This window comes from Macaca nemestrina, chromosome 1, assembly GCF_043159975.1.
Source record: "Macaca nemestrina isolate mMacNem1 chromosome 1, mMacNem.hap1, whole genome shotgun sequence".
NCBI lineage: Eukaryota > Metazoa > Chordata > Mammalia > Primates > Cercopithecidae > Macaca > Macaca nemestrina.
The window spans coordinates 115,503,534-115,530,894 of NC_092125.1; the positions used below are offsets into that span (position 1 = coordinate 115,503,534).

General features: G+C 47.9%; 1 long non-coding RNA gene across 1 annotated transcript; it reads left to right on the forward strand.

The window, feature by feature from the left end:
- The first annotated feature begins 42 nt into the window (after window positions 1-42).
- LOC105479100 (uncharacterized) lies at window positions 43-3,201 on the forward strand. Its single transcript, XR_011620021.1, has 3 exons — window positions 43-141; window positions 955-1,098; window positions 2,713-3,201. It is a non-coding gene; the product is annotated as an uncharacterized lncRNA (long non-coding RNA).
- Window positions 3,202-27,361: the final 24,160 nt, after the last annotated feature.

Below are 27,361 nucleotides of genomic sequence, written 5' to 3' on the forward strand. Positions count from 1 at the left end.
CTGCCCTCTGATTGGCTCCTCGGGTGAATGGTTGCCAAGAGACGAGTAAATCCTCAGCGGCTGGAAGGGGCGGGGTGCACAGGGAGGCAGCACTGAGCAAGCGCAACAGAGGGGGTGCGTCGACAACCACTTAACTTCGGAGTTAGTGGGACACCTTTCTTTTTGCTTAGTACGCTTTTCTGCCATTCCTGCCGCATAACTCTCTCTCCCCCAAGCTTTTCCCATGTCCATCCTGTTCTCTCGCAGGCCAGTTTTTCTTCCGCCTCTCTGGGGATTTTTGCGTTGGTTCTCCCTGCCCCCAGGAGTGAGGCGGCTAACGCCCACACCTACCTCGGGTGTGTGTTTGCGAGGTCGGAAAAAACTTAATGGTTTCTGGGCCCTGGGCACCTTTCAGATTCCCCAAGCAAACTGGCTGGAGGTGAAGGCGTGGTCTTCGGGGAGAGAGCGCCGGTGGCTCTCTGGCCCCGGGGACCACCTGTGTGCAGTTAGTGGGACGAAGGGCCTCGGGGAGTCCATCGCCAATGTCGACAGCCGCAGCCGCTTCGGCCCCACTCGGAATGCCACAGCACTTGGTCCAGTGTGTTACATAACATGCAGGCAGGGCTTGGACACCATCCATTCATTCCATAGCTAGTGGTTTACAGCCCAGGTTCTGAATTCAGACTAATCTGACTTGAGATCTCCATTCACCACTTAAACTTTCTGTAAGGCTTTAGGCAAGTAACTTAACTAACCCTCCAAAAACCTGCATCTCCAATCTGTAGGACAAGACTAAGAATGGGACAGCTTTGTAGAGTTATATAAGTATTAAGAAAATACTTGGGAAACAATTAGTGCAGTGGCTAGTGCCTGTTAGAAAGTGTGTGGCAAATGCTGTATGTATCAGATAGTAGCCAATGTTGGACAGTGTTATTTATCAATAGACATTATTGTCTTGTATTGATCCTCTACTAGGTGCTGGGGAAAAAGATTCCTTCCCAGATACAGTATTTACATCTCCTCCGCCCTCCTCTCCCATCCCTGCCTGAAATAAGTGTGGTCCTCCTGTCTGTCAGACTTTGAAGAGTTCTCAAATACGTCTTTCCCAGTGAGGGAGAGGTGAGTGAGTATCCAGGAACTTAATGGGATAGGACATCAATATGAGTGCTTACAGGGAAAGTCAGTGATTCTATTGCTAGACACGAAATCAAGACATACGATCTAATTTTTTGTTTTCCTTTTTTTTTTTTTTTTTTTTAGGTATAACATTCAGTAAAGTGCACAAATCTAAAGTGTCCAGAATGATAATTTTTTACATATGCATACACCCATGTAACTGCCACCCACATCAAGATGTGGAACCTTTCCAGCTCATTCCTGCCCCTTCCCATTCAGTATCCCACAAGGGTTACCACTATTTTAACCTCTGTCACCATAGATTAGTTTTACCAATATTTGAACTTGATATGGATGAAATACATAACACGTACAATTTTATCTCTGGCTTCTGTTGCTCAACAGTGTGTCTACGAGATTCATCCATACTGTTGTGTGTAACAATGGTCCATTCTTTTTCACTACTGTGTATTACTTCATTATATAAATATTCAACGATTTGTGTACTCATCCTACTGTTGGTGGACATTTGAGTTGCTTCGTGTTTCTGCCTTTCATGAAGCTGCTGCAAGCATTCTTACACATGTCTTTTGGTGGACATAGCATTCATTTATGTTGGGTATATATATACCTAGGATTGGATTCCTGGTTCATAGAGTGTTCACATATTAAACTTTAAATACACTGCCAAATATAACAATTTATGTTCCAACCAGTGACATGAGATTTCCGTTGTTTCACATCTTTGCCAGTATTGGTATTTTCAGTCTTTTTAATTTAGAAACTGGGGGAGGATGTGTATTTCACTGTGATTTACAATTGCATTTTTTTTTTTTTGATGATCCAGGATGTTGAGCAATTTTTCAGATGCTTATTGTTCATTTCAATACCCTTTTAATAAAGTGTCTGTTCAAGTCTTTTGCCCATTTGTGGGGAGTTATTTGTCCTAATGTCTATGAGTTCTTTACATATTCTGAATATGAGCCCTTTGCCCAATAGGTGTATAACAAATATCTTTTCCCAATCGGTGTTGACTTTTAGTTATTTTAATGTTATATTTTGATGAACAGAAGCCCTTAATTTTAAAGACATCTGAAATATTAATCTTATCTCTTATGATTAGTGTTTGGTATGTCCTGTTTAAAATAATCCTAAGCCCCTAAAAATAATCTTCTTTGTTTTCTTCTAAGAACTTCATTGTTTTAACTTTCACTATCTGTAAGGCCTTGGGCAAGTAACTCAACCATCCTTCCATGAACTTCCAACCACAATAAAGTTAATGCAAATTATTACATTGGCCTTCGGACCATTTCTACTCTTTCAGGACAAAACTAGGAACCTAACACAGTTCGCCTCAAGGTAGAACACAGGACAAAAATTCTTAACCTAACGTTTGACCCAGCATGGTTTAGTTCTGCCTTTTCCTGGGTGAAATTTTGTTCAACTTCCTGAACAAAATTATTCTGTGGTAGGTAAGAGGTGAGAGCTAAGAGCCAGAAAAGAAACTCATTATATATGAGTTCTCAAATATATATACATGTATATATGTATTTTTTTTTTCTTGGGCCTCTTTTTATCCCTGATGCATTAATGGACTTTTCTATAATTTTGTTTCAGGGTTTTGTTTTGTTTTTTTTAATACACTGTGTTCTTTCTGCCTCATAAAACTGGCATCCTGGAGCTGGAAGGAGTCTTAGAAAGTGGCCAAGTTCTGCCCATTGGACATGGAACCACATATTGAAACTCTTCTTCCTGGATTATTGGTGCCTCCTTCTTGCCAAATTCCAGCCCCTGCTGAGCACATCCAATCAGAATGGTTTAAAGACCTTTTTTGCATTCTGAGTGATTCACTGGCTTCACTGATTTATACCTAGGGAAACCGAGGGACAAAACAGTCTTTAAAATGCAAGCGTACCTCACTTGTAGTGATGATCCTGAAACAGTTTTCTGTCTCAATAGATTCTGATTTTAAATACTTCAGAAAAGCAAAGAAATTCTATCATAGTCCTACTGTAAGTCAAGAAAGACCTTTTGTATAGTGTCTAGTTATCTCCTGATCTATCAGTTTCTTTGAGCTATTTCTTAAGTCTTGAGTTTTTTTGTAATAAAAACATTACAAATGTTTATTCAAATGCGCTCATCTAAATATTTTATCTTTCTTGAAATGATTCTTACGTGAAGTTCTTATCCACATTTAACATACGTGTAGAGAAGTACACCGCTCATAAGAGCACAGCTCAATGAATTTTCGCAAATGGAATGAACCTGTGTTGCTAGCATACAGATCAAGAAACAAAGGAACATCAAAGCATTTGTGGACATATTTTAAAACCGTCACAGTGGCACTGTGTACATCCTAGTGAGTTTCTGGTGGGGCAAAGACATGACTTGGCTTTTCAGTTCCCACCTACAACTCTCACCAGTAAATCTCTCTCTCCTCTCTGGCTCCTGCAGTCCGATATTTTTCTCGGGTGTTGCAGAAGGACAAGTGGGTTTGGAATAAAATGGTGTAAGTTTTATTTGGACAGATTCCAGAAGTAGTGGAGCCTAGAGCTGGTCATATTTGGTGGGACAGGAAGAGAGGAAGGGGCTGCATCTTCAGGCATGGCTGTAGCAGCAGGCTGAAGCAGAGCATGGCAGCAGAGGCACTGCCACCAGAGCAGCATGAAGGGGTAAGGTAGGGATCCAGAAGGGGAATGGGAGTGATGGTGGCAGTGCCAGGGAAAAGATGATGCCAAATATAAACAGTGCTGACTTTATCCCTCCAATCTAGATGTCTCTAGACTCCTTTCCTGCCCACCCCACTAGCAGTATGTCCCTGGAGAAAGGATGTAGACTTGAATGAGACAGCGGGCAAACCTTTTTTCAGGCAAGGTGAAACCTTAGACAAATCGCTTAACATCTCTGAGTCTGAGCTTCTTAATCCAAAAATGGAAATGATAACAGCAGTTAGCCTACCTGCTTCGTGGTGTCTGGTTGCCAACCTTGTACCCCTTTCTCATTTCACTGTCAGGACACCTTGGGAAGCAAGTCGGATAAGAGCAGAAAAGGGGAGATTCTGAATACCTTGCTGTGGCTACCATCACTTCTAGGGCCCCAGATTTCTTATCTAAGGATTAACATTTTTTCAAATCTCCCTTCTGGGAAAAGGGATTTCATAAAAATGCAAATTGTGAATTGATTATTTCATTATATCTCATGACCAGCCACTGGGTCCACTCTGAACCTGCCTTATATTTAGGCCCAGGATGTCTTTCCCACCATCCTGCCAGAATGCCTGAAGCTCCCAGCCCTGGAGTCCATTCCTGTTGGGGAAGAGATTCTGGTCATTCCCACATAGCTTGCCAGAGGAAGAGTACAGCCGACTGCCAGGGATGGCAATCTCCCCTAACATGTGTCATTCTCAGTGTTCATACGCTGGTCTTCCAGTCTTCGTATCAGTCTTGATTCTTAGTTGTCAGCACTCAAAAATGACTCTGGCTGATTTAAGCAAAATGGAATTTAGTTCCAAGATATTGGTGAGCCCACAGAATTAGCAGAATAGCTGGAGAACTTGGCCAATTGACTCTGCCACCAGAAACAAGGTCGAAAACTCATACTGTGGCACTGGCCCAGGAAAACACCATGAAGGACATAGGCAGCCTTGCCACTCCTGTCTCTGGAAACTGGATGTAATTGTCTCTGCCACCACACTGTCACCTGTAAATAGTGGGAGTCTCTGTGAACCTGTGTCCCTGCTTCTTCCCATCACTGGTTTCTGATTCGAACCCAGAGTGGGTGGGATTCTCTCAAATCAGCAAAGCCCAGATGGTATGGCCAAGCCCTGGCTTGGCTGCAAAGAAGGCTGGTGAACAGATCATCTGATATTTTGAGCTTTAACTCTGGGAAGTAGACTTTGCCTCTTAAAGGTAGAGGATTCTCTAAATAGAGGAAGGAGGTTCAGATGCTGGATGGCCAGAATACGCACATCTCCCTTCCAGCCTTCCGCCACAATCTCTTGTGAGCATTGCCTAAACAAATTGGCATTCTTTATTCCAGCTAGCTGTGGGACACAGATGCAGACAGGATTCCGAAGCCTCTGCATCTGAGGGCCAGAAAAATGGACTCTTGGGAAGCTCCTAGGAGGGACACCATCCAGCTGACCTTGCCCTGCCAATACTTTCTGCTCTTGGCCAGGTGACACTTTTCCTCTTCAGAATTCCTAGAATAGGCACTCAGCGAATATCTGATGGAAAAAAAAAAAAAAAAAAAAAAAGAGGACTTGGGTAACCACCCCTCCCTCAGGTCCTGGCTCTGTGTGATATGGTTCACTTCACTGCTGTGGGCTTCAGTTTCCCCATCTGTTTAAAAAAAAAAAAAAAAAAAAAAAAAAAGACCAGCTTGACTAGCCTGCAGTGCCTTCAGCTCCAGCAGTGAGCGTCAAGGAGCTAAAGGGTGTGGGGCTGTGCCGCCCACGGTGCTTCATGGGGTTGGCTGCACATAATGACAGTGTCCCAGAGCTGGCGCTTGTGTAACAGGCGGATTTACCGAGAGGGGACGACTGTTTGCTCAGCAGCCGAGAAGTCTATAATTAGACTGTCACAACATCAGCAAAAGTACAGGATCAATGTAATCAGAGAAGAAATGGAAAAGAACACGGCATCAGTAAAAGCCTCCAGTGGTTCCCCGTGGTTTCCGGAGCACTAATCACCCAGGCGAGGTTCAATGTCCCGCTTGTGGGTTTCCTCCTGGGTGACGACCAGGTTGGTTTAGGCCTGCTCTGCCTGCCCCTCTCAGCAGCCTGGTGCTCCCCCTCCTCTCTCCCTTCTCCACTCCCTCTGTGCACTGAGTCTTAGCGATGAGGGGCCAAAAGATACAGGACTTGCACCCCAAACTCTGTGGCCCAAGCACCTCTATTCCTCATGATGTGCGTGGTGGGAGGAGAGGGGAGGGAGGAGAACCAGTCACTTTAAAATGCAGATTCCAGGGCCCCATCTCAGCCCTATTGAATCAGAACCGATGGTGGAAGAGCCCTCGTATCTGCATTCTCAGACGATTCTATGCATGCTAAAGCTTGGACACTGCCAGGCTAAGCCACCCTCCTGCTGGTGATAGACTCTCCCTCTTGCATCTATTCTGTACCTGGTGTAGTTACAGCACAGTCAGGCTGCAGTGAGATTCAGGGCAATCCAGGTTAAAGGGCCTTCCCAAAGTCAGGGAATGATAATGGGCTGCTTATTTCCTTTCTAATCACATTAAGAATTCAGAGGTGCCAACACGCTCCTCTCACTAATCCTCATGGCCTCTGAGCCAGGGGTAGTGTCTAGTGTCATTAGTTTCTTTCCACCGAATTAGATCTGGGCTCAGATCTGTCCCCAAAGGATTGGATCTGAGGGCTTCTAGTCTCCCCTGAGCCTGATCCTCATGGAAACTATTTTTTAAATCTGTAAACTTTTACTTTATTTCTTAAAAAATTTTTACATAAATGATATGTAAAATTACATTACAGAAAAATCAGAAAATTCAGAGAAGCAAAAGGAAGAGATAAATCATGACTAACCCCACAGCAACTGTTCTATTAATGTGTTGGTGTTCATCCATCCACACATGAGTGTGTGTGCACACTCACACTCAGACTCACACATTCTATTCCTGTCTCAGTCAGGGTCTCTGAGGAAACGAAGGGCAAATACTGGAACCGGGGATTGAGGAGAGCTAGTGAGGGCAAGGTTAAGGGAAAACTTAAGGCATGGGCGGCCCCATAGGATTGGCAACCAGTGGGGAACCATTTCCACTTAGGCCTAATGGGATGAGAGGGGAGAAGTTACCAGAACCTGGGAAGACTCACTGCGGCTCCGAGGAGCTGCCGCCTTTGGTTGAAGATTGTGATCACCCTTAATCTGCTCCCAGCAGGGAGGGAGCCAGAGGAGAAACACCTGAACTCTTCTTGCCCTCTGCCTGTGTGTGCCTCCCACTGGGACAACCCAATCAGGAGTCAGCCTCTGGAGACCCAGCAGAGTTAGAACGTTGTCTAGACAGGGTGTGGATAGCCAAATGGAGACGGTTTCAGTGCACTTCTTAAGTGTGTTTATGAGTTTCCAATACAGTAAACAATAATGGAAAAACTTAGATTTTAAAAACTCTTTGTATTCTCAGTAATTGTTAAGCGTACAAAGGGGTCTCAGCCATCCCATTACTGGGGATATACCCAAAGGATTATAAATCATGCTGCTATAAAGACACATGCACGCGTATGTTTATTGCAGCACTATTCACAATAGCAAGGACTTGGAACCAACCCAAATGTCCATCAATGACAGACTGGATTAAGAAAATGTGGCACATATACACCATGGAATACTATGCAGCCACAAAAAAGGATGCGTTCATGTCCTTTATAGGGACATGGATGCAGCTGGAAACCGTCATTCTCAGCAAACTATCGTAAGAACAGAAAACCAAACACCGCATGTTCTCACTCATAGGTGGGAATTGAACAATGAGATCACCTGGACACAGGAAGAAGAACATCACACACCAGGGCCTGTCGAGGGAGGGGGAAGAGGGGAGGGATAGCATTAGGAGGAATACCTAATGTAAATGACGAGTTAATGGGTGCAGCACACCAACATGGCACATATGTAACAAACCTGCACGTTGTGCACATGTACCCTAGAACTTAAAGTATAATAATAAATAAATAAATAAATAAATAAATAAATAAATAAATAAATAAAAATTAAAAAAAAAAAAGAGTAAAAAGGGGTCTGAAGACCAAAATGTTTGAGAACCATTGCACTACTCTTTTCCTGTGGGGGTTCAGAGCAGGAGGATCCTATTAGATTATGGGATCAAACTGATTATCACTAGTTCCCTTTCCTAAATCATAGATGAATACAAAGCAGATTCTACATTAGAAAACTACAGAGTCTGCAGGAACATGGAGAAGTCATCAGGCCCTTTTTTCCTGGCTTTGGGGAGGGTGACTCCAAGTGGACTGTGGGCTTCCCTTCCCCTGGCTGCCTCGTGGGCTTGCTGGTGGCCAGGATGGCCCTGCCAGTCTTGTCCAAGACCTCTGGGCCAAGTCCACATCAGGTCAGGGTTGGAAATCTCCCAAGGGAATTGAGAGTATCTCCTTTGCCTGTTTAAAGACCACAACAGTATATATTTAAAAAAAAAAAAAACACAACAGTAATATTTATCCTCTCATTTGCGATGCAGACTGAAGTTTATGGTTTTGCATTTTTCAGTAGAAGAGTAAAATTTTGATTATTTGTCAAGAATTATAAACATGCTTGTAATACGCTCTAGTTTTTTCAGTCTATGAAATGACGAGTTAAATAATAGCAATTGATTTTTATTAGTACATATTGGGAATTGTAACAAATGAATTTTAGACACTCTTAGGGAAAGGCTGGATACTAGGTAGGGTATAAAATAATTGGTGTTCCTTACTTAAGAGGGAAAAATAGGAAAATGTATGTCATGGGCACTCTAGGCTGGTGCCGAGCATCCATTTTGCCTTCCCTAACTGGGGAGCCAGGCTGCTTGAGTGGAATTGACATCCCCAGCCTCAAGGCTGGGTCCTCGCTGGCCTAAGCCCATCGGTGTAATTCCATCCCCTCGCCCTGTGATCGTTCAAGGATGAGCAGGTATCTCATGCCTGCATTCAGTGGTTGGACAAAGAGAAGCAGAGAGCATTCATCTTGTCTGGGCAGGATGCTGGAAGGGCTGTGTTGTTTTCCTGCCCTGAGAAAAGCCAGGGAATGATGAATTCTACACACTGGCAACGGCAGAACGAAAAACTCAAGGACAACCAAGCCAGGAGACCATACTGCCCCCAGACTCTCATCTTCCAGAAGCCCACGGCTCAGCTCTTTATAAGTGTTTAAGCCAATTTAATTATATTTTCTGATGCTTAGCAACCAAGAGTGTCTGATATAATTAAATATATTTTCCAATTCAAATACAATCAGGGAAAAAGTGGGACTGTGATGTTGACCCAAAAAAAACTATCAAATCTGACCAGTTCAGGACAACCCTGATTTTACATCATCCACACTGAAGCTGACCTCCCAAATGATGCCTTCTTTGACTTAAAGTTCCCCTACTTGGCCGGGCGCGGTGGCTCAAGCCTGTAATCCCAGCACTTTGGGAGGCCGAGACGGGCGGATCACGAGGTTAGGAGATCGAGACCATCCTGGCTAATACGGTGAAACCCCGTCTCTACTAAAAAAAAAATACAAAAAACTAGCCAGGCGAGGTGGCGGGCGCCTGTAGTCCCAGCTACTCGGGAGGCTGAGGCAGGAGAATGGCGCAAACCCGGGAGGCGGAGCTTGCAGTGAGCTGAGATCCGGCCACTGCACTCCAGCCTGGGTGACAAAGCGAGACTCTGTCTCAACAAAAAAAAAAAAAAAAAAAAAAAAATTCCCCTACTTGACCTTCCATGTAGGCATTTCCTGTAACGATTTTGTTTTTCTTTCTAAATAAACCCTCCCTCCCTGTTTTACTGTGTGGTGATCAAGCAACAGAAACTTTAGCCTCCACGATCAATGTTTCTCAAGTGACGAGGAAAATGGAACCTAGATGGGCAGCCCCACATGCATCGTGATGGGCATTCAAGCCGACACATGTTCCAGGTCCTAGAACACAGTAACTTCCCATCTCAACACAATAAAATGGTGATGTGAGAATACCTGTCTCATGCGGATGTTCTGAGGATGAAGTGGGCTAATTCGCAAACAGGAAGTTTTCAAAAAATGTCAGCTATATTATTCAGGAGGCTTCCCTCTCTGGGACTGAGATTCTTCTCCTGAAAAAGGAGGGAATGTTCCAGAAAATCTTCAGGGCCCCTACCAGCCTGACATGCAGCTCTTGGCAGAGAACGGAGCTGAGGCAGGAGCTTCTTCAGAGACCCTCTCATTGAGGAGCAAGGGACCCTGACCAGCCATTGCCCACTATTCACCATGTGAGGCCACAGGGACTATCTGCTAGGCAGCCCCCATGCCCCTCAGGGAAGACACTGATGTTAGTTTTGTTTTTGTTTTGTTTTCAGTGTAGAAATTGTAGTCGAGAAACACAGGGCAAGTCCACCGTGATCATCACATACATAGAATATCAAGAGCAGGGCTGAGCACGCAGTCTAAGACACTGTGTCGTCCTCTGGGGCTCAGGCTCCTCATCCATACAATAGGGTCACCCTGCCTGTCACTTGGAGTGACCATGAGAATTACATAAGATAACCTGTGTGACCTGTGAAAGTGTGTCCCATCACAGCGCCTGGTGCATATCTGTTTTCCTTCCTCTTTTTGGAACCTGAGGCCACCAGCTACCACTGCAATGAGGAACAGAGTTGGACAGAGCTCTACCTTAGGTTGCAACAGAATAGGCTCTTACAGCTGGCTTCAGATAATGAATTTTTTGAAAGTTGCTGGCCTAATGAGGAGACAGGAGTCTCACAGGGACCCCGGACAAAGGTGAGGGAAAGCTGAGTCTACAGGACTGAATCTGGGGACTCAAATGTGTCCTGGCAAATCTAGGAACCCATTTTTCTCATGGCCCTCTCAGCAGCATATTAATGATTTCTGATTATTAATAAGATCTGACTACTTTCTTTTCTAGAGTCTTCTTCCACCACAAATTTTCAACTCCTTTGGTATCCTTTTTTTTTTTAAAGACAGGGTCTCACTCTGTTGGCCAGGATGGAGTGCAATGGCATGATTACATCTCACTGCAGCCTTGACCTCCCAGGTTCAAGCGGTCCTCTCACCTCAACCTCCTGAGTAGCTGGGACTACAGGTGTGTACCACCATACCTGGCTCATTTCTTTTTATTTTTTTGTAGAGATGGGGGGTCTCGCTATGTTACCAGGGCTGATCTTGAACTCCCGGGCTCAAGCAATCCCCTGGTCTTGGCCTCCTAAAGTACTGGGATTGCAGACATGACCACCACACTCGGCCTCCTTTGCTATCTAAAATTCAAACTCCCAGAGAGAATCCAACAGGGGAAGCTGGTACCAGCAATTTTATTTGGGAATGAAGTTTGTTTCTGGTAGCTTCTAGTCCCTCATCCAAATGTGCTCAGCTGAGGGCATGGGGGTGGGATCAAAGGGCACAGAATATGGCACCAGTGATTAAGGTACAGCCCAGGGAAACTTTTCTCAGCAGAAGGGATGCCAAGAGCCCCAGGGTTCATGGCTGCATTGAGCTGTCAGCTCCACGGACACATCTGTGTCTACAAGCAGCCAGGTGATGCAGCTGTTACTCGGCTTTGGACTCTCCCTCCCTCCTTTCTCATTGTTTTATTTTGGGCAGAGCCATCCCGGGCCAAAGATCCTCTCCAACCAAGCTGGTGACATTCCCAAAGCAAAAGGGACTACTGTGCTCTGAGTCTGTGAGCTGCTGTAGCTGTCTCCCCAGTGGTTCATTTTTGTATGAAAGAGTAAAATAATCACAGGCCTGGCACCTGCAGACCATACAGGGAAGGTTTTATAACCACTTTGGCCCCAACTTGTGCCAAATTAGCTAAAGCGGAGGGAGAGATGCCTGTTATGGCCTGGCCTCTGGGGGTGCAGGTTTCCCGTAACAGTGTTTAGAAACCTATTTCTATTTCTGAACCATCAGGTTCACAGCCATGTAAACCGGAATGAGGTGACAGCTCTCTCTCTTTCTTGCTTACTGGGGGAGATGGGCAGAGGGCAAGACAGAGTAGAGAGCAGAAAGTCACAGCAGTCAGGGGAGTGCTGACAGAAGATGCTCTGATCACTGTGCTATATCTGGACAGAGGACCCACACGGAGGACAAGGCTGCCCTGGAAGAGGATGGAGGGTCTCGTCTCCAGGTGTCAGTCACCCAGATACAAGGCTGTTTCTCAGATTGGAAACAGGGCAGAGCTCCCAGGGAGGAAGTCCTTCCCCTGAGTCTTGACCTGAAGGGTCAAGAGAGGCCTATCTGTGAGCATTAAGTTTATTCCGTCATTGAAGACATTGTTCTTCAAACTTTGAGACCATTGGAACCCCCTGGGGGCACTTGTTATAAAGGTGCATTCCCATGTCCCAGCCCTATTCAACCCCTTATTCTGTAGCTCAGGGATGGGACCCAGGGGTCTTTGATTTTTATAAGTAGCCCCTGATAGCCCACGTTCTGCAGGAATGAGTGTTAATTCTAATGTCCTGAAGAAATGCCAGTTTAGGCAGTTCCATTCAGAATCTTCATTGATAAACAAGTCAACCCTAACACCCCTCATCCCCGGGCATACTCACGCCCTCCTTCCTTCTCTTTCCAACTCATCCTGGAAGTCCGCAGTGCTCCATACACCTGTTTGCATAGGCTATTCCTCAGCCAGGAGCACGTCCCCCACCTTCACATCACAGCTATGCATATGCCCATGCAGCCACCGTGAGTGCTCTTAAGTCTTAGACTTCTGGTTTTTCAGTCTTCCAAAAACCCATGTCCATCATTGGAGAAGTAGGATATTCTGCATTGCCAAATATCCGGGCACACTGAGAGAGGTACAAATTAGATGCTTCACTGATTTTATGCACATTAGTCTTTGAAGACGCCGACTTTTATTTATTTAATTGTTTTTAGAGACAGGGTCTCACTCTGTCACCAAGGCTGGAATGCAGTAGCATAATGATAGCTCCCTGCAGCCTCAACTTCCTGGGCTCAAGTAATTTTCCCACCACAGCCTCCTGAGTAGCTGGGACTACAGGCACGTGCCATGATGCCTGGAATTTTTTTTTTTTTTTTTTTTTTTTGAGACGAGTCTCGCTCTGTCGCCCAGGCTGGAGTGCAGTGGCGCGATCTCGGCTCACTGCAAGCTCTGCCTCCTGGGTTCACGCCATTCTCCTGCCTCAGCCTCCCAAGTAGCTGGGACTACAGGTGCCCGCCACCATGCCTGGCTAATTTTTTGTATATATATATATATATATATTTTTTTAGTAGAGATGGGGTTTCACTGTGTTAGCCAGGATGGTCTCAATCTCTTGACCTTGCGATCCACCTGCCTTGGCCTCCCAAAGTGCTAGGATTACAGGCGTGAGCCACCACGCCTGGCCTGGATAATTTTTTCTCTTTTTTGTAGAGGTGGAGTCTCCCTATGTTGCCCAGGCTAGTCTCACACTCTTGGGCTCAAATGATGCTCCCAAAGTGCTGGGATTACAGGTGCTAGCCACTGCATCCAGCCTGAAGATGTCTACTTTTATATTGAGCATTTGGCAGTTCCCAAACTCTGCTCAACATAATTTAATCTTTGAAGATGAAAAAATTACTTTTAAATCTTCCAGAGCTCTGCTGTACTTATTATGGATAACCATTATCATTATATCTGAGAATTCCTAAATGGGCATTTCTAATAGTTAGAATTCAGGGCAAACCAGCTTCTACTTCATTGAGCTTAAAGCTCTGGAAAGCGTCTAAGAATTATTTCTGTCCCATACAAAACCAGCTGGGGAACCTAGGTAGAGAGAGGTTCAGAGGTGTGGGTTCCAGTCTTGGCTCTCCTTAGCTTGCTGTATGTCCTTGGGTAAGCTGCTTCTCCACTCTGACTTTGGGGTTCCCATTCACACAGCAAAGGTGTTATCCCTAGGTCCCATGCCCCTTCCGGCCCATAGTCTGTATCTCTTGAGGGGTGGGGGACTGGCCTTCATGGTTCCATGGAATGACACTTGGTCTTGGTTCTAGTTTAACAGGTTAGAGGGCAGTTAGAACTGCCCTTGCTGCCAGTGATCCAATTCAAAATACATTTTTATTTGTTTTGCACAGAACAAATTCCCCAGGGCAGCCATCCAAGCAGAGTGGGGTTGGTGGTCATGGAGAAAGCCCAAGATGAGGACGTAGTTTCCAGGACCAGAAACAATAGCCGAGTCTTCCTGATGCCAGGACAGTGAGAGGAAGAGTGGACAGCTCTTCTGGGCAGCCGCTTGTTTGGTCACAGGGCGCCAAGAAGTGGCCTTGCACGGTCATGTCTGAGAGGGCAGGGCTGGCTTCTTAGCATCTGTCATTTCCAAAGTGGCACCTGGCAATGTCAGCCTGAAGGTCTGGCTGGGAAGGTGGCTTGTCCCTTCATCTGGCCTGCCTCAGTGGGCCCCTTGTCACACTGATTTGAGGAAAGGCTTTGGAGGGTGGTTGCTGAGGCCTTTTGAGCAAAGCTAACCTCTGCTGGGTTTGCCTCATCTCCACACTCGTCCTCGTGCCTGTTTCTTCCTGGCTGAATCCGGCCACACACCGGAGAATTTGCAGCTGAAAGTGAGGAGAGACCGCCTGGTCTGGTAGCGATAGTCACAGTAGCAGCCAACAATTATTAAGTACCCATGTGCGCTGGGGCCTGTACCCAGGGCTGTTTCCTGGAGGTAGAATCTATTGTTTCATAAGGAAAAAAGTGAGGCTGAGAGATTAAATGACCTATTGAAGCCTCAGGGCTAGGAAGCCGAGGAGCCAGGATTCGAACTCAGGCCAGGTGGCTCCAGAGCTGGCCACTCTTGAAGAGCAGTGTGTTTTTTAGGATGATGCTGACCCCTGGACAGCTCCTGGGTAGCTCTGGCACCCTCCTTTCCCTCTCCTTTTCTCCACTTTTCTCCCTCCTCTCCTCCTCTCCCTCTCCTCTTCCCCTCCGCTCCCCCTCCTTTCCCCCTCCTTTCCCCCTCCTTTCTTGGAGCTTAATGCTGAGCCCTGGAGGGAAGCAGACCTCTACCTGGAGAAGTTTCTATTGTTTACACAGTACAACCTGTTTTGTTCCTTTTTCTCTGAGGGACTTGGGTGTAGCAGCCTCAGCTGGGAGCCACAGGCAGTGGGCAGAGCCTCTGCCCATCAAGCACCATCTCTAGGAACGCCCCTAGGTTGCCAACAGGGGCGACTGCTAAAAAGATCACTTCTTGAACACACCTCAAGCCCTCTAAATCAGAATTTTAAGCAACTGGGGAGAATATTTGGGAACCCCTGGCAATAGGGAATGGAGCACCCAGCTTCTGGGTAAAAGACCTGGGCATGTGTGGCAGGCAGCCCTCCACATAACCTCTCTGAACCTTCGCTTCCTCTGTAAAATGAGGACAATAATAATGCCTCATTCACATCACAGCTTTATTGGGAGGGGGAACTGTGATCATGTATGCAACAGCTTTTTCATGAACTTTGGTAACTAGCTAACAATTACTGAACTTTCAAACTTAGGGCTTGACACAAATTATCTCCATTTTTAAGACATTCACACAGGCCAGGAAAGCTCAGGAATGGCCCAAGGTCCCACTGCTTAGAAGTTGAGCAGGACCCAGGCTTGCTCTTGGCTCAGTCTGAATCAGAACTAACTTCCCTTCCAAATACTGGCTTCGCACAAATGCAATGTCATGCTGATCCAGTACCCGTTGTGAGGTAAGCCCCGCATTCTAGAGATCAGACAAAGCAGAGATGCTTAGCAGAGGCATAAGAACCACTCCACGCACAGGAGAGCCTGAGAAACGTCTCCTGCTGATCAAAACCGCCACCTCGGGCATTCAGCCCACCTGCATGTATCCCAGCCTGCAGATAGGGAACCCCAGGGTGACTAGAATCTTCAGCCAAACCTGAGGCCACGTTGTGGGCAGTGGCTTCAACTGCTGCCTCCCATTATATGTTTTGTCTGAAGCATTACCAGGGAGCACGGAGACTTCGAATCAGATCATGGCCCTGGAGCAGCCTCCTATGCTGATTCTGTTCCCTTTGCTCCCAGCTCCTCACAGCTGAGTCAACATCATCATCTGCAGACTTGCTCCACCCAGCCCTCAAGCCACACTGGCCTGAGAGGCCAACCTTCAGCTGCCTCAGCTCCCATCAAGAAGCTTAGTGACCTTCCTGAGAGCCTAGACACAGGCCACAGTATACCCATGGCCCAACTGGTATTCCTGGGAACTCCCGTTCTGCAAATGAGCTCCTGTGCCTAAATCTCCAAGCATGAGTCTTTCTAGGTCTCCAGTTTGTGTAACATACATTATTTTATGAATAATATTAATTGCAAAAGAGATGTTAATATTTAACTGAGGACTGACTGGCTGTTGGGCACTGTGCTGTGTGCTCTACTTGCATTATCATAGGGAATCATCACAGCTGGAACCATTATTATTCCCATATGACAGATAAGGAAACTGAGGTACAGAGATATTAAGTGATTAGCCAAGTCCAGTGAGTGACAGAGCTGGGAGTAAGCCAGGGCTCCTGGACGGTAAAGTCTGTGCTACACTGACATGGCCACCATCCTGTGTCCCTGGTTTGATAATCTGCCCCTCCGTTCCAGATCCTGCCCACGCCCCAGAGTCCTGCCTTCCTACAGACCCGGGTGTGTCATCCATGGACAGACCCTGTATTAGTCTGGGTTCTCCAGAGAAACAGAACCAATAGGAGATATATATATATATATATATATATACACACATATGTTCATTCTAGGAATAAAGTCACGTGATTATGAGGAACAGGAAATCCCACAACATGCCAATTGCAAGCTGGAGAACCAGGAAAGCCAGGGATGTGATTCAGACTGAGTCTGAAGGTCTGAGAACAAGAGAGGCTGCTGGGTTTAAGTCCCAGAGTTTGAAGACCTGAGAACCTGGCACTCTGATGTCCAACGGCAGAGAAGATGGATGTCCCAGATCAAGAAGAGAGAAAAAAAATTCATCCTTTCTCTGCCTTTTTGTTCTGTTCAGGCCGTCAAAAGATTGGATGCTGCTCACCCACATTGGTGAGGGTGATCTTCTTTACTCAGTCCATGGATCCAGATGTAAATCTCTTCTGGAAACAACCTCACAGACTCACAGAAATAATGTTTTGCCAGCTATCTGGTCACCCCTTAGTCCAGTCAAGTTGACATATAAAATGAACCATTGCAAACCTCGAGCCCCGAAGTCCCATCTTCCTGGACTTGGTTCCTTCTGTACTCCACAAGCAAGTCCTGCTGGTTCCTCTCCAGGCCTCGGCAAGTCCATTCACACTGACCCCACGCTAGTCCATGTGACTCCGTAGCTAGGCCGACAGTATTTCCAAAGCCTCCCAACCTGGGTCTCAGCTTCCAAGTTTATCATGCTTCCATCTGTCCTGCTGGTGGCTGCCAAAGGTCTCCTCCTGAATGATTTTCTCCTCCATCCTCAGCAAGGCATTCCAGCCCCTCACTGCAAGGTACAGGGTCAGAGGCAGACTTTAGGCCTGGCATTTAAAGCCTCACAGACTGACCCACGTTCCCTTCAGGCTGGTCTCCTCACATTGCCCTTGACCCCTTCAGTCTGTCCAGGTGAGCCTCCTTCCTGTGCCTCATAATGTACCTAGTGATTTCTCACTTCCGTTCACATCAGTGTGTCCATGTGGAAACTGCTTATTCAGACACTTGAAAATACGAATTGAGCACCTACATGAGCTAAGGATCAATTCAGCTACTATGAAAATCAAAGAGCCCAGTGCCTGTCCTGTGGAGCTTGTAGATGAGCTGAAGAAGCAGAGTTCTGTGTCTCTGAGGAACTAAAAGCCAGGGTCATGGAGCGGGGTGAGCTAGGGGAGTGTAGCTGGAGAGGAAAGTTGAAGAAGTCAGCAGGGCTGGGTCATGCAGGCGCTTGTCGGCCACACAGAGGGCTCAGTGTGACTCTTGGTACAAATGGAAACCACTAGTAGGCTTTAAGCATAGGAGTGACATAATCTGATTTCACAAATACTGCTGTTATTCTTGAACCATTCCTGGGTTCCTGTCTGATCTCTCCACTTCCACTAGACACAGAGCTCCTGTCTCACTCCTCTCTGCGTCTGCAGAGGCTGGACCACAGGGAAGGGAGAAGGACGGTTAGTGGGATGCCACAGTGTTGATGACTGACACCCCACAGTGGCCCTTATCAAGCTCCAGCCCCAGTGGAGGAGCAGTGTGGAGGTGACACGTGGAAAAGAGTGCAGGACAAAGCTTGTGCAAGGACCATCCCTCTGCAGGGTTAACAAGCCCCCTGGAAGGAAAAGGTGATTGAAGAACACTGACGAAGAGCTGGAATTGTTGAGCAGGAGGTGGATGGAATCAAGGAGGTGGGACTGTCCAGGGGTTAACAGGGCCACCCATGAGAAGCCATTGGAGGTGTGTGTTGTGCAACAGTAGGAGAATGGAGGGCTGGTCTCAAGTGGGACACACGATGGCTTGCTTGACTTGGGAACTGGGGCCTGAAGCCCGGTGCAGTGGGGTGCTGTCAGATGGCTGGAAAGTCCATGGGTGCCCACCAGACCCGCACCCTATTCAGAGCAGAGCACTCCCAGGCAGCTCCTTATACCCCATGCTGGGGGTCATGTGACCCTGCAACTATAGCTATAAATAACCACTTGATCTGTGGCTCAGCACCTGACTCAAAGAGAGCCATCTACAGGCTCATGATGATGATGCCAGAAACCTGTGAGTGGTCTGACACAGAACTCAGAGCCAGAAAGAAATGATCACCCCAGCTGCGTGCTCTTGAGGAGTACCGCTGTGGATTGAACAGGGAGGGCCAAGGCTGTTGAGGTGGCTAAGCTTTGCTCCTGCTCCCCACATCCTGCCGGCAGCCCCCAAAAGTGCCTGAGTGCACCTCTGGTCCTTGCACCCTGAAAGCACCAAACACAACACAGCACACGCTGCCACGAGCTGGGTGGGGGCCGGGTGCTGCTGGGCTGCACAGGCGGCTTCTCCAAGGCTTTCTGTGACAATTGCCTAGAGCGACCACACGGACCAAAATTTGCCCGGAAAGTCTTCAGCGCAGTGAAAGCCTGCAAGCACTGGGTGGTAAATGACAGGACTGGAGACCACAGAAAGCCACAGGAAAATTCTTGTCAGGGCCAGCAGCAGACACGAGGAGTGAGAGGCTGTGAATGGCTGCCTGGTTGGGAGGGATGAGCAAAGCCACCAGAGCTTAGCGAGATGGTATGGAAAGCAAATGGAGAAACGATGGAACAATGCCTGGAATCCCCACGTGGTGGCTGGCAGGGAAAGGGGAACTATGCAACCAGATGTTTGCTTTGCCTCCTGGACAGAAAGCACTCCACATAGAAACTTTCCCGGCCCTGTGAGGTCAGAATCCATGAGCAGCCCCTCTTCCACAGAGCAAGATGGTGGGGTCTGCCAGCCAGACCCTCTGTGACCACTTGTGAGGACCACTGGCCAGAGGGCAGCACCACAGCATAGTCCTTGGCCTCTCCCTCTTGGGTTCCCACTTCTGGATTGGACAAAGTAGGACAACAAACCATTTTCTCCCTAAGTTTACAGACCTGGCTCTAGAAAGAAGACCCACGGGAAGGGAGCCACAGCCAACCGGAGGCCAGGAAATGTTTCCTTTGGTCTGTGGTGGGGGCTGATGTTGGCGTGCTTCCTTCTTGTCCACAACAGGATGGCACAAGTGAGAGCAAACAAAACAGAAGCCAATGCAAAGGGTTTCTTGGCCTTCCTCAGTGAGAACAACCCAGGAATCAAGGCCAGGAGTAAGAGAGGGGTTCCTGGGTTTGAGGTGGGGACCAGGAGAACTTGTGGGAAAGGTAGCTAGCTCCTGTGTCCTGCTAAGTCTGACAGTGACTTGTGTAAATAAAGGGCAGACAATGTTGAGGGCTTCTGTGTATGTGGTTCATGTGTGTTTTGCCTACCCCAATCCTCTCCTTGACTTCAGATGACAGGACTAAGCACCTCTCCTCCCTAGTAGGCCACAGGACACTTCCTTGGAGACCCTTCTCCTTCTTCATACTGTATGTGTCAGGTTGGCTGTGGTAACAAGCAACCCCCCAAGTCTCAGTGGCTCACACCTATGAGCATTTATTTCTCACTGACATCACAGTGAGTGGGCAGGCCATTCTCATGGCAGTGGATAAAGCAAGCATGGTGGTGGTACAACTTCTGCTAAGACCTAGCGTGTGTCATGTGCTTTCACATTCTGTGAGCTGAAGCATGCCATGCAGTGAAGCCCAAAGTCAAAGGGGTGAGGAAGAATGTCACTTTCAATGGGAACAAGGGCATGAACAATTGCAAATAGCAATATAGTCTACTTGCAGGCCAACAGACCTTTCTATAGCTCAGCAGTCTCCTCTGTGCAAGTTCGTTTTGTTCTTGTAAGAATCTTACGAAATAATAGCAATATTGGCTGGGAGTGTGACTCACGCCTGTAATCCCAGCACTTTGGGAGGCCGAGGCAGGCGAATCACGAGGTCAGGAGTTCGAGACCAGCCTGGCCAACATGGTGAAACCCTGTCTCTATTAAAAATATAAAATTAGCTGGGCATGGTGGCAGGTGCCTGTAATCCCAGCTACTCAGGAGGCTGAGGCAGGAGAACCGCTTGAACCCAGGAGGCAGAGGTTGCAGTGAGCCAAGATCATGCCATTGCACTCCAGCCTGGGTGACAAGGTGAGACTCTGTCTCATAAAAAAGCACTATCAATGGTAATTAATATTTACTAGCCCCTTTCTTTATGCCAGGTGTGGTTCCGAGTGTTTTATAGGCATTATTTGAGTTAACCCTTGCAGCCCTATGAGGTAGAGATCACTGGTATCCCCATTTCACATACTAGAAAACAGACTGAGCAGTTTAGTGACTTGACCAACAACTAAGGATCTAAAGGTATCAAAGGCTGCACTTATAACCCCAATATTAATCTGCTTTTTCCTATAAGGTAGGATTGGGCCTGGATAGGGGTTGTGGCCCCATTTGGCAGATATGCAAACTGAGGCTCAGGAAGGTGATTTGACTCGTCCAAAGATACATATCTTAGAACAGAACTAAACACCCTTGTCTAGGCCGAGTCCCTTTTCTATCCACCCACTGGCCTCCTGGAGCCCTCCTGCCTGCCCTGGCTTTCAAAGGCTTCAGGGCTGTCTTCTGCTCAGCAACTCCTCCCAAACTGCAGGCCTGGGGCACTGTCATCCAGCACTGCAGAGTCTTGCTCTTTGGTGCCCAACATCGACCACTCCCCACGTTGGAGCCAGTTTTGCCATCCCCAATATGAGGTGTCAATGCATCCTCTGCACATGCAGCTATGCCGAGTGAGGCCCAGTGACTGCACTAACCCCATCTGTCTCCCTTTCCCTAAGAGGCAGTCAGGGTGGTGAAGGAGCCCAGGCCCCGGGGTCAGACAGACTCTTGCTCGAGTCCTGGCTCTACTACTGATGACTCGAGGCAGGTTTCTCGACCTCTCTAAACTTTTCTTTCCTTGGCTGTGACATAAGAGCCCCAGAGCTTGGAGTACAGCATCCACTGAAGAGTAACTGGTCTTCCTTTCATCCTTCAGTCCCTTCAACCCAAATCCTGCTGAATTTCTTTGGCCAAAACATTTTTGTACCTCTTCTTACTTGCCACCCCCATCTTCCCCATCCCTCCTTCTTAGGTCTGAGTTACTTCCACTGCCCACTCAGATAGGTTCATGCCAAGGTGTGAAATGAGGTGGAGGCACATTCCCATCTGCACTCTAACAAAGAACCCAAATGGGCTGACTCTCTGTGCTCATCACATGGACACTCACACACACACATTCCCACACACATAGTCGAATGTGTACACAAACTCTGACATACACACACACGCACACATATGCACACATGTATATACACTTAGACATATATACACACATACACATGCACATATCAATGTAAACTAACATGTATACACACATGCATACACAAATATACATATGCATACAAACACATAAATACACCCATACAAGGCACATATCCACACATATATAAGGCACATATCCATATAAACTCGCATGCATACACAAACGTATACACACATGCATACAAACACAGACACATGCACACACATACAGATATGCAAATACCATGCTCACATGTATATGCACATACACATGTACAAACACATACATGCAAGGATGCCAACACACACATACACATTCATATACATATACACAAACATACATGTGCAAACACATACATGGATAGGCACATGAACACACACATACATGTACACACAAACACATGCACATGCACATATGTGTACATGCATGTACACACCAACTCATATATGCACATGTACATACACATACAAACACATATACAGTTGACCCTTGAACAACATGAACTTGCATTGCAAGGGTCCACTTATACATGAATTTTCTTCTGCCTCTGCCACTCCTGAGACTGCAAAACTAAGCCCTCCTCCTCCTCTTCCTCCTGGGCCTACACAACATGAAGACAATGAGGATGAAGACCTTCATGATGATCCACTTCCACTTGATGGATAGTAAATATTTCCTCTCTTATAATTTTCTTAGTAACACTTTCTTTTCTCTAAAGTACTTTATTGTAAAAATACAGCATTTCATGTGTGTTAACCAACTGTTTATGTTATTGATAAGGCTTCCCATCAACAGTAGGCTATTAGTACTTAAGTTTTTGGGGAGTGATATGGTTTGGCTGTGTCCTCACTCAAATCTCACCTTGAATTATAATACTATCCATGTGTTAAGGGCGGGGCCAGGTGGACATAATTGAATCATGGGGGTGGTTTCCTACATACTGGTCTTGTGGTAGTGAATAACTCTCACAAGATCTGACGGTTTTATAAAGGGGAGTTCCCTGCACAAGCTCTCTTGCCTGCCGCCATGTAAGATGTGACTTTGCTCCTCCTTGCCTTCTGCCATGATTGTGAGGCCTCCCCAGTCATGTGGAACTGTGAGTCAATTAAGCCTCTTTCCTTTATAAATTACCCAGTCTTGGATATGTCTTAATTAGCGGCATAAGAACAGACTAATACAGGGTGTCACAAGTTATATGTGGATATTCAAGGGCACGTGGGTCAGTGCCCCAACTTGTGTTGTCCAAGGGTCAACTGTATACATATCATATACTCATGCATATATGCACACACACCCACAAACATATACATATACACACACTTATGCACACACTCACACACACATTCCTTACTTGCACAGCTACAGGGGGGTGTGTGGCTTGTGGGACCTGTAGCGCTGTCTGTCCAGCCAGTTCCTCCTTGGAGGGTAGGTGCCCTCCTGAGGGCAGGGCCTTGTTCATTGTGGAGCCCCATGCTGCTCCCACAGCCAGAGGACCCCAGCATGAAGACCGCCCTTGTTGGTCAAGTCCTACCCTCAGCTCCATCTTGCAGGTGAGGAAACTGAGGCCCAGAGAATAACAATAGGTAACACATAGTGCTCACAGTAGGCCAGGCAGAGTTCTAAGCTCTTTGTATGTATGGACCCATTTAATACTCATGACCATCCAGTGAGGTGCCTATTATTATACTTGTTTTCCAAAGGAGGAAATTGAGACATGGAGGGGTCATTGGTTAGCGGTCATACAGCCAGTGGTAGAGTGGGATTTAGACCCACTGGCTGCAGTGCCTCTGCTCCTGCCCACTGAGCTGTGCTGCTTATCTGCCAACAGCTATATGTGTGAGCTGGGCAGAGGGACTTAGAGCAGCAGAGCGAGGGCTCCATCCCAGCCCTCTGACCCTGGGCTGCCTCACTCTGCTGTCTCACCTGGCTGAGATGCCTGCTACCAGGCCACATGGTGGATAGGAAGGCCTGGGGTGCAGTGGGGTGCTCCACTCCATTCTCCCCCACTGCCCACAGCTCCTGAGAAGCAAGGCCAGCATCGGAGAAGCCAGAGCAGGCCGGACGCCTGGTGTCTTTGGCAGGCTCACTCACATTCTCCTGGCTGTGCTCTTTTGGACTTGATTTAAGTTTAATTCCAGCTGGAATGACTGGAAATACCAAGTATTTCACTAGGATTAATGCCTGACTGGAAGAGCCAACTGCCTCCACCACAACCAGGTACCATGGACTTCAGAGGATTCTTAATCCCAAGGAAATCCTCTGTGACTCAGCTCCAGTGGCTCCTCAGCCCCAGGAGGGCCGGCCCACTTTACAGATGCCCAGGCCCTAGCTTCTCCTTTGCTGGGGTGAGGAGAGGACAGAACAGGATGGCTCAGCTTAGAGCAGCCCTGTTCTTCTCACCCTCACCCACAACAACAGCCCAGCCCACCCACCCCCATCACCAAGTTACAGGAAATGAGGAGCAGAGGGGAGGAACAGAGCCGGGCAGCTCAGTGTCCCGGGGACAGGCCGGAGGGCTGTGCAGTGGTTAGGGGCACAGCTCCCAGCTGCTCCATGCTTGGAGTTGCTTGGCCTTGGTTGTGTCTAGAAACATCCGCATGCCTTGCTTTTTTGCCTTTAAAATAGGGATGATGACCACCTCCTGCACAGAGTTGGAGTGAAGATTAAGTGAGACAAGGTTTCCAAACACAGCACGGTGTCTGGCACATGGGAAGCTCCACATAAATATGGGGTATTACTGTGAAATGTTAGGCTTGTCACACCTGCCAAGCCATCGACATTTTTTTGAGGACACAACCCAAAGTGACACTCTCCTCCCTGAGGCGATTGAGTTTGTTTTCCCTCCTGCCTGTAGGCTCCAGCCTCACCAAGGTCTCAGCCAACTATGCTAGAGGAAGAACGGCTAGCAGTGGGCTCAAGCCCCACCATGCGGCTCCCAGCTCCACTCTGCACTAACCCCTCTGCTGCTCCCCAGGACCAGGCATCTGGAACCGATGCCTTCACGCCACCACCTGGGTTTGCTCCGTTTTCTCTATCCCAGTTCCTATGCTGGTTCTGACCAGGCACCCTCCACCCTGCTCATACCCCAGCTGCCCTCTCAGGTAGAACCCTGCGCTAAGCTCCACTTGATGATCAGTGAGCAGCGAGGGTGCTTGCCCGTCCTTCCCTCTGCCTGTCCCCATGACTGGGGGCCTGCCACCCACAGACAGGTTCCAACCTGTCCCCTGAGAATCAACTGCCTCCTGGGATCCCTGCCCTGCACCTCACCTCTCCAGGCCTTGTTGTGTGACTGAGCAAGTCCCATAGTGACTTGCACCCAGAGAGGCAGGGGAATTCAAGGAAAAGAGAAGGGCCCGGGAAAAGAATGGCATGAAGCAGAACCTGGGGGAATGCCGACAAGACGTAGCTTGAGGCTGCAAAGCCATCAGTGTAGACTTGCCCACGTTGTGAGACGAGCACCCTGCTTCCCAGAGCTGCTCCTGAACTCTAGCAACTCAGTAAGGACATTGTCAGTGATTATAGCTCTGGACCCTTCATTCTCCAGTCCTCCCTGTCCCTGCGGAAGCTGTTTCCCGCATGTAAAATGCCTGCCAACCTTTCCTAATACACACCACGAATGAATTCCTATTTATCCTTCACAACCCAGCTCAAATGTCACCTCCTCCAGGAGGCTTTCCCTGAACGCTCCCTCCACAGTTAATCACACTCTCTTGTGGTGTCTCACAGAGCCCTCTGCATCTCTGGTTCTTCTCTGTGTTGTGCCCTGTTGGCTCATATGTCATCTTCCCTTGCTCTAATCAGGTCAGGGAGTAAGTCTTGTCCATCTCTACATCTCCACCTCCTATCACAGAGCTTGGCACTGGGTGGAGGCTCAGCTAAAATACGACGAAATGGATGACAACACCTTTGGACCAATCTTTCATGACCTCCTAGCAAAACAAATTTATTCCCAGTCCAAGCCCTCTGTGGGGCTGGACATCTTAGATAGGCAGCAAGACAAGGTTCCAAGCATCACACGGCCTCATGGAGGAACCAGGACATGCCCACTCTTGAGAAGGGGTGAGTCAAAAGGAAGCATGGAGGCAGCAGTGCACTGGGTGGGTTCAGGCAGATTCAAGAAGTCCCAAGCTGGCCACTGTGGAGAGGAATGAGCAGATGCATGTGTGTGCATGAGTGAGTGTGTCTGTGCATGTGTCCACCTGTTTGTGTGTGTGTGTGTGTGTGTGTGCAGATCATGGAGGGGGCACAAATTCCAGTTCCATGTTCTGAGTGGGCCTAGGTATCAATCTCACAACCTTCTGCAGGATTGAGCACCACTAGTGTGGATAGAGCTTATTGGTAGCTGGCTCTCCAACTATGCTGAAAGCCCATGGAGGGTGGGGATTGGGCCATCTCTGCATCCCCAGGGTCTCCCTCCGTGCCTGGCACTGAAGAGTGCTTGGTAAATGGTGGGTGGATTTAAATGCTGTTGATTCAAACTGAATCATGCTGACAGGATTTGAAACTGTCTATGCCTGTGGGAGTCCCCCCAGGCTGGAGGAGCGGGGCCCAGCAAAGCTCGCTGTGGCTTTGTGCTGTGATAACCCTGCCTCCAGGCTCAAATGTTCCTGGGCGATGTGTGAGGAGGGATAGTTGAGGCAAATATAGTTGATGATGCTAGACTCACTTTGCTTGCCAGTCATGTCCGGCTCCACACCCTCAAGGACGCTAGGTTTCCCCCAACTCTGCCCTCACACCACAGGCCCCAGCCTGGGCCTGTATTCAGTGGCCTTAGGCCTGGGGCCTGTCAGCCTCGTCTGTTTTCAGGGACAAAGAAAGAGGATAGAAAAAGACGGCCAGGCAACTCAGGAGATCACACGAGGTTGGTTGGCAGAGGCCTTGAATGCCTGTGTCTGCATCTGTCACTGGAGATGCAGGCGACACCACTTTGGAAATTCTGGAGAACAGAGTTGTGAGGAAAAGATAGACTTTGAGAGGAGAGGAAACCCCACGTTTCTTGAGCAAACGCCATGTTGTAGGCACTGAGCCAGCACTTCACCTCTGTCGTTGACGCACATTCACAGCAAACTGCAAGGGGCACTGGGTCTTCGTTTTACAAATGTGGAAACTGAGTCACAGGGCAACTGAGTCATTGCCCAGAGCTGGTGTGGCAGAACTGAGGTTCAGTCCAAGTCTCCTCTGATCCCACAGTCAGCGCCCTCAGAGGCAGAGTGAGGAAGGGGCGCTGGGAGGAAAGGCGCCCCCTAGAGGAGCTGGGAGGGACGGGGTGAGGGGGCCCAGTGGCCGCAAGAGAGTTGTTTTGGCCAGAAGCCAAGGGGTGAGCCTGGGGCTCCGGGCAGAGAAGGCCATGTTTGCCCCAGGCTGAGGGTCAGTAAACCTGTTAGGGGCCTGGGGACAGAAGAGGTCCCAGGATAGGATTCAAGCCAGGGGCTGGAAGAGAGCACAAAAGAGAGAGGAGCTGGGAGACTTCACTTTCAACCTGAGTGTGGTGAGCCCCCATACCTGCAAGCCCTCCACTGCAGGGCCACAGACATAGCCTCTCAGGTCTTGGCAGGGTGCCATGTTTCACAATACCTACGGATGTTCATACATGACCATGTCCCATTGCAAAGGCTGCCTTGTAAATCTATCAGGGCATGTGAGGAAACTAAACCCAGGAAAAGTTAAGTGATTGTTCAAGGTCCCACAGAGAGTAAATGGCAAACTCAAGGCACAAGCAGGCCCATCAAAGGACAATATCCTTTCCCTTG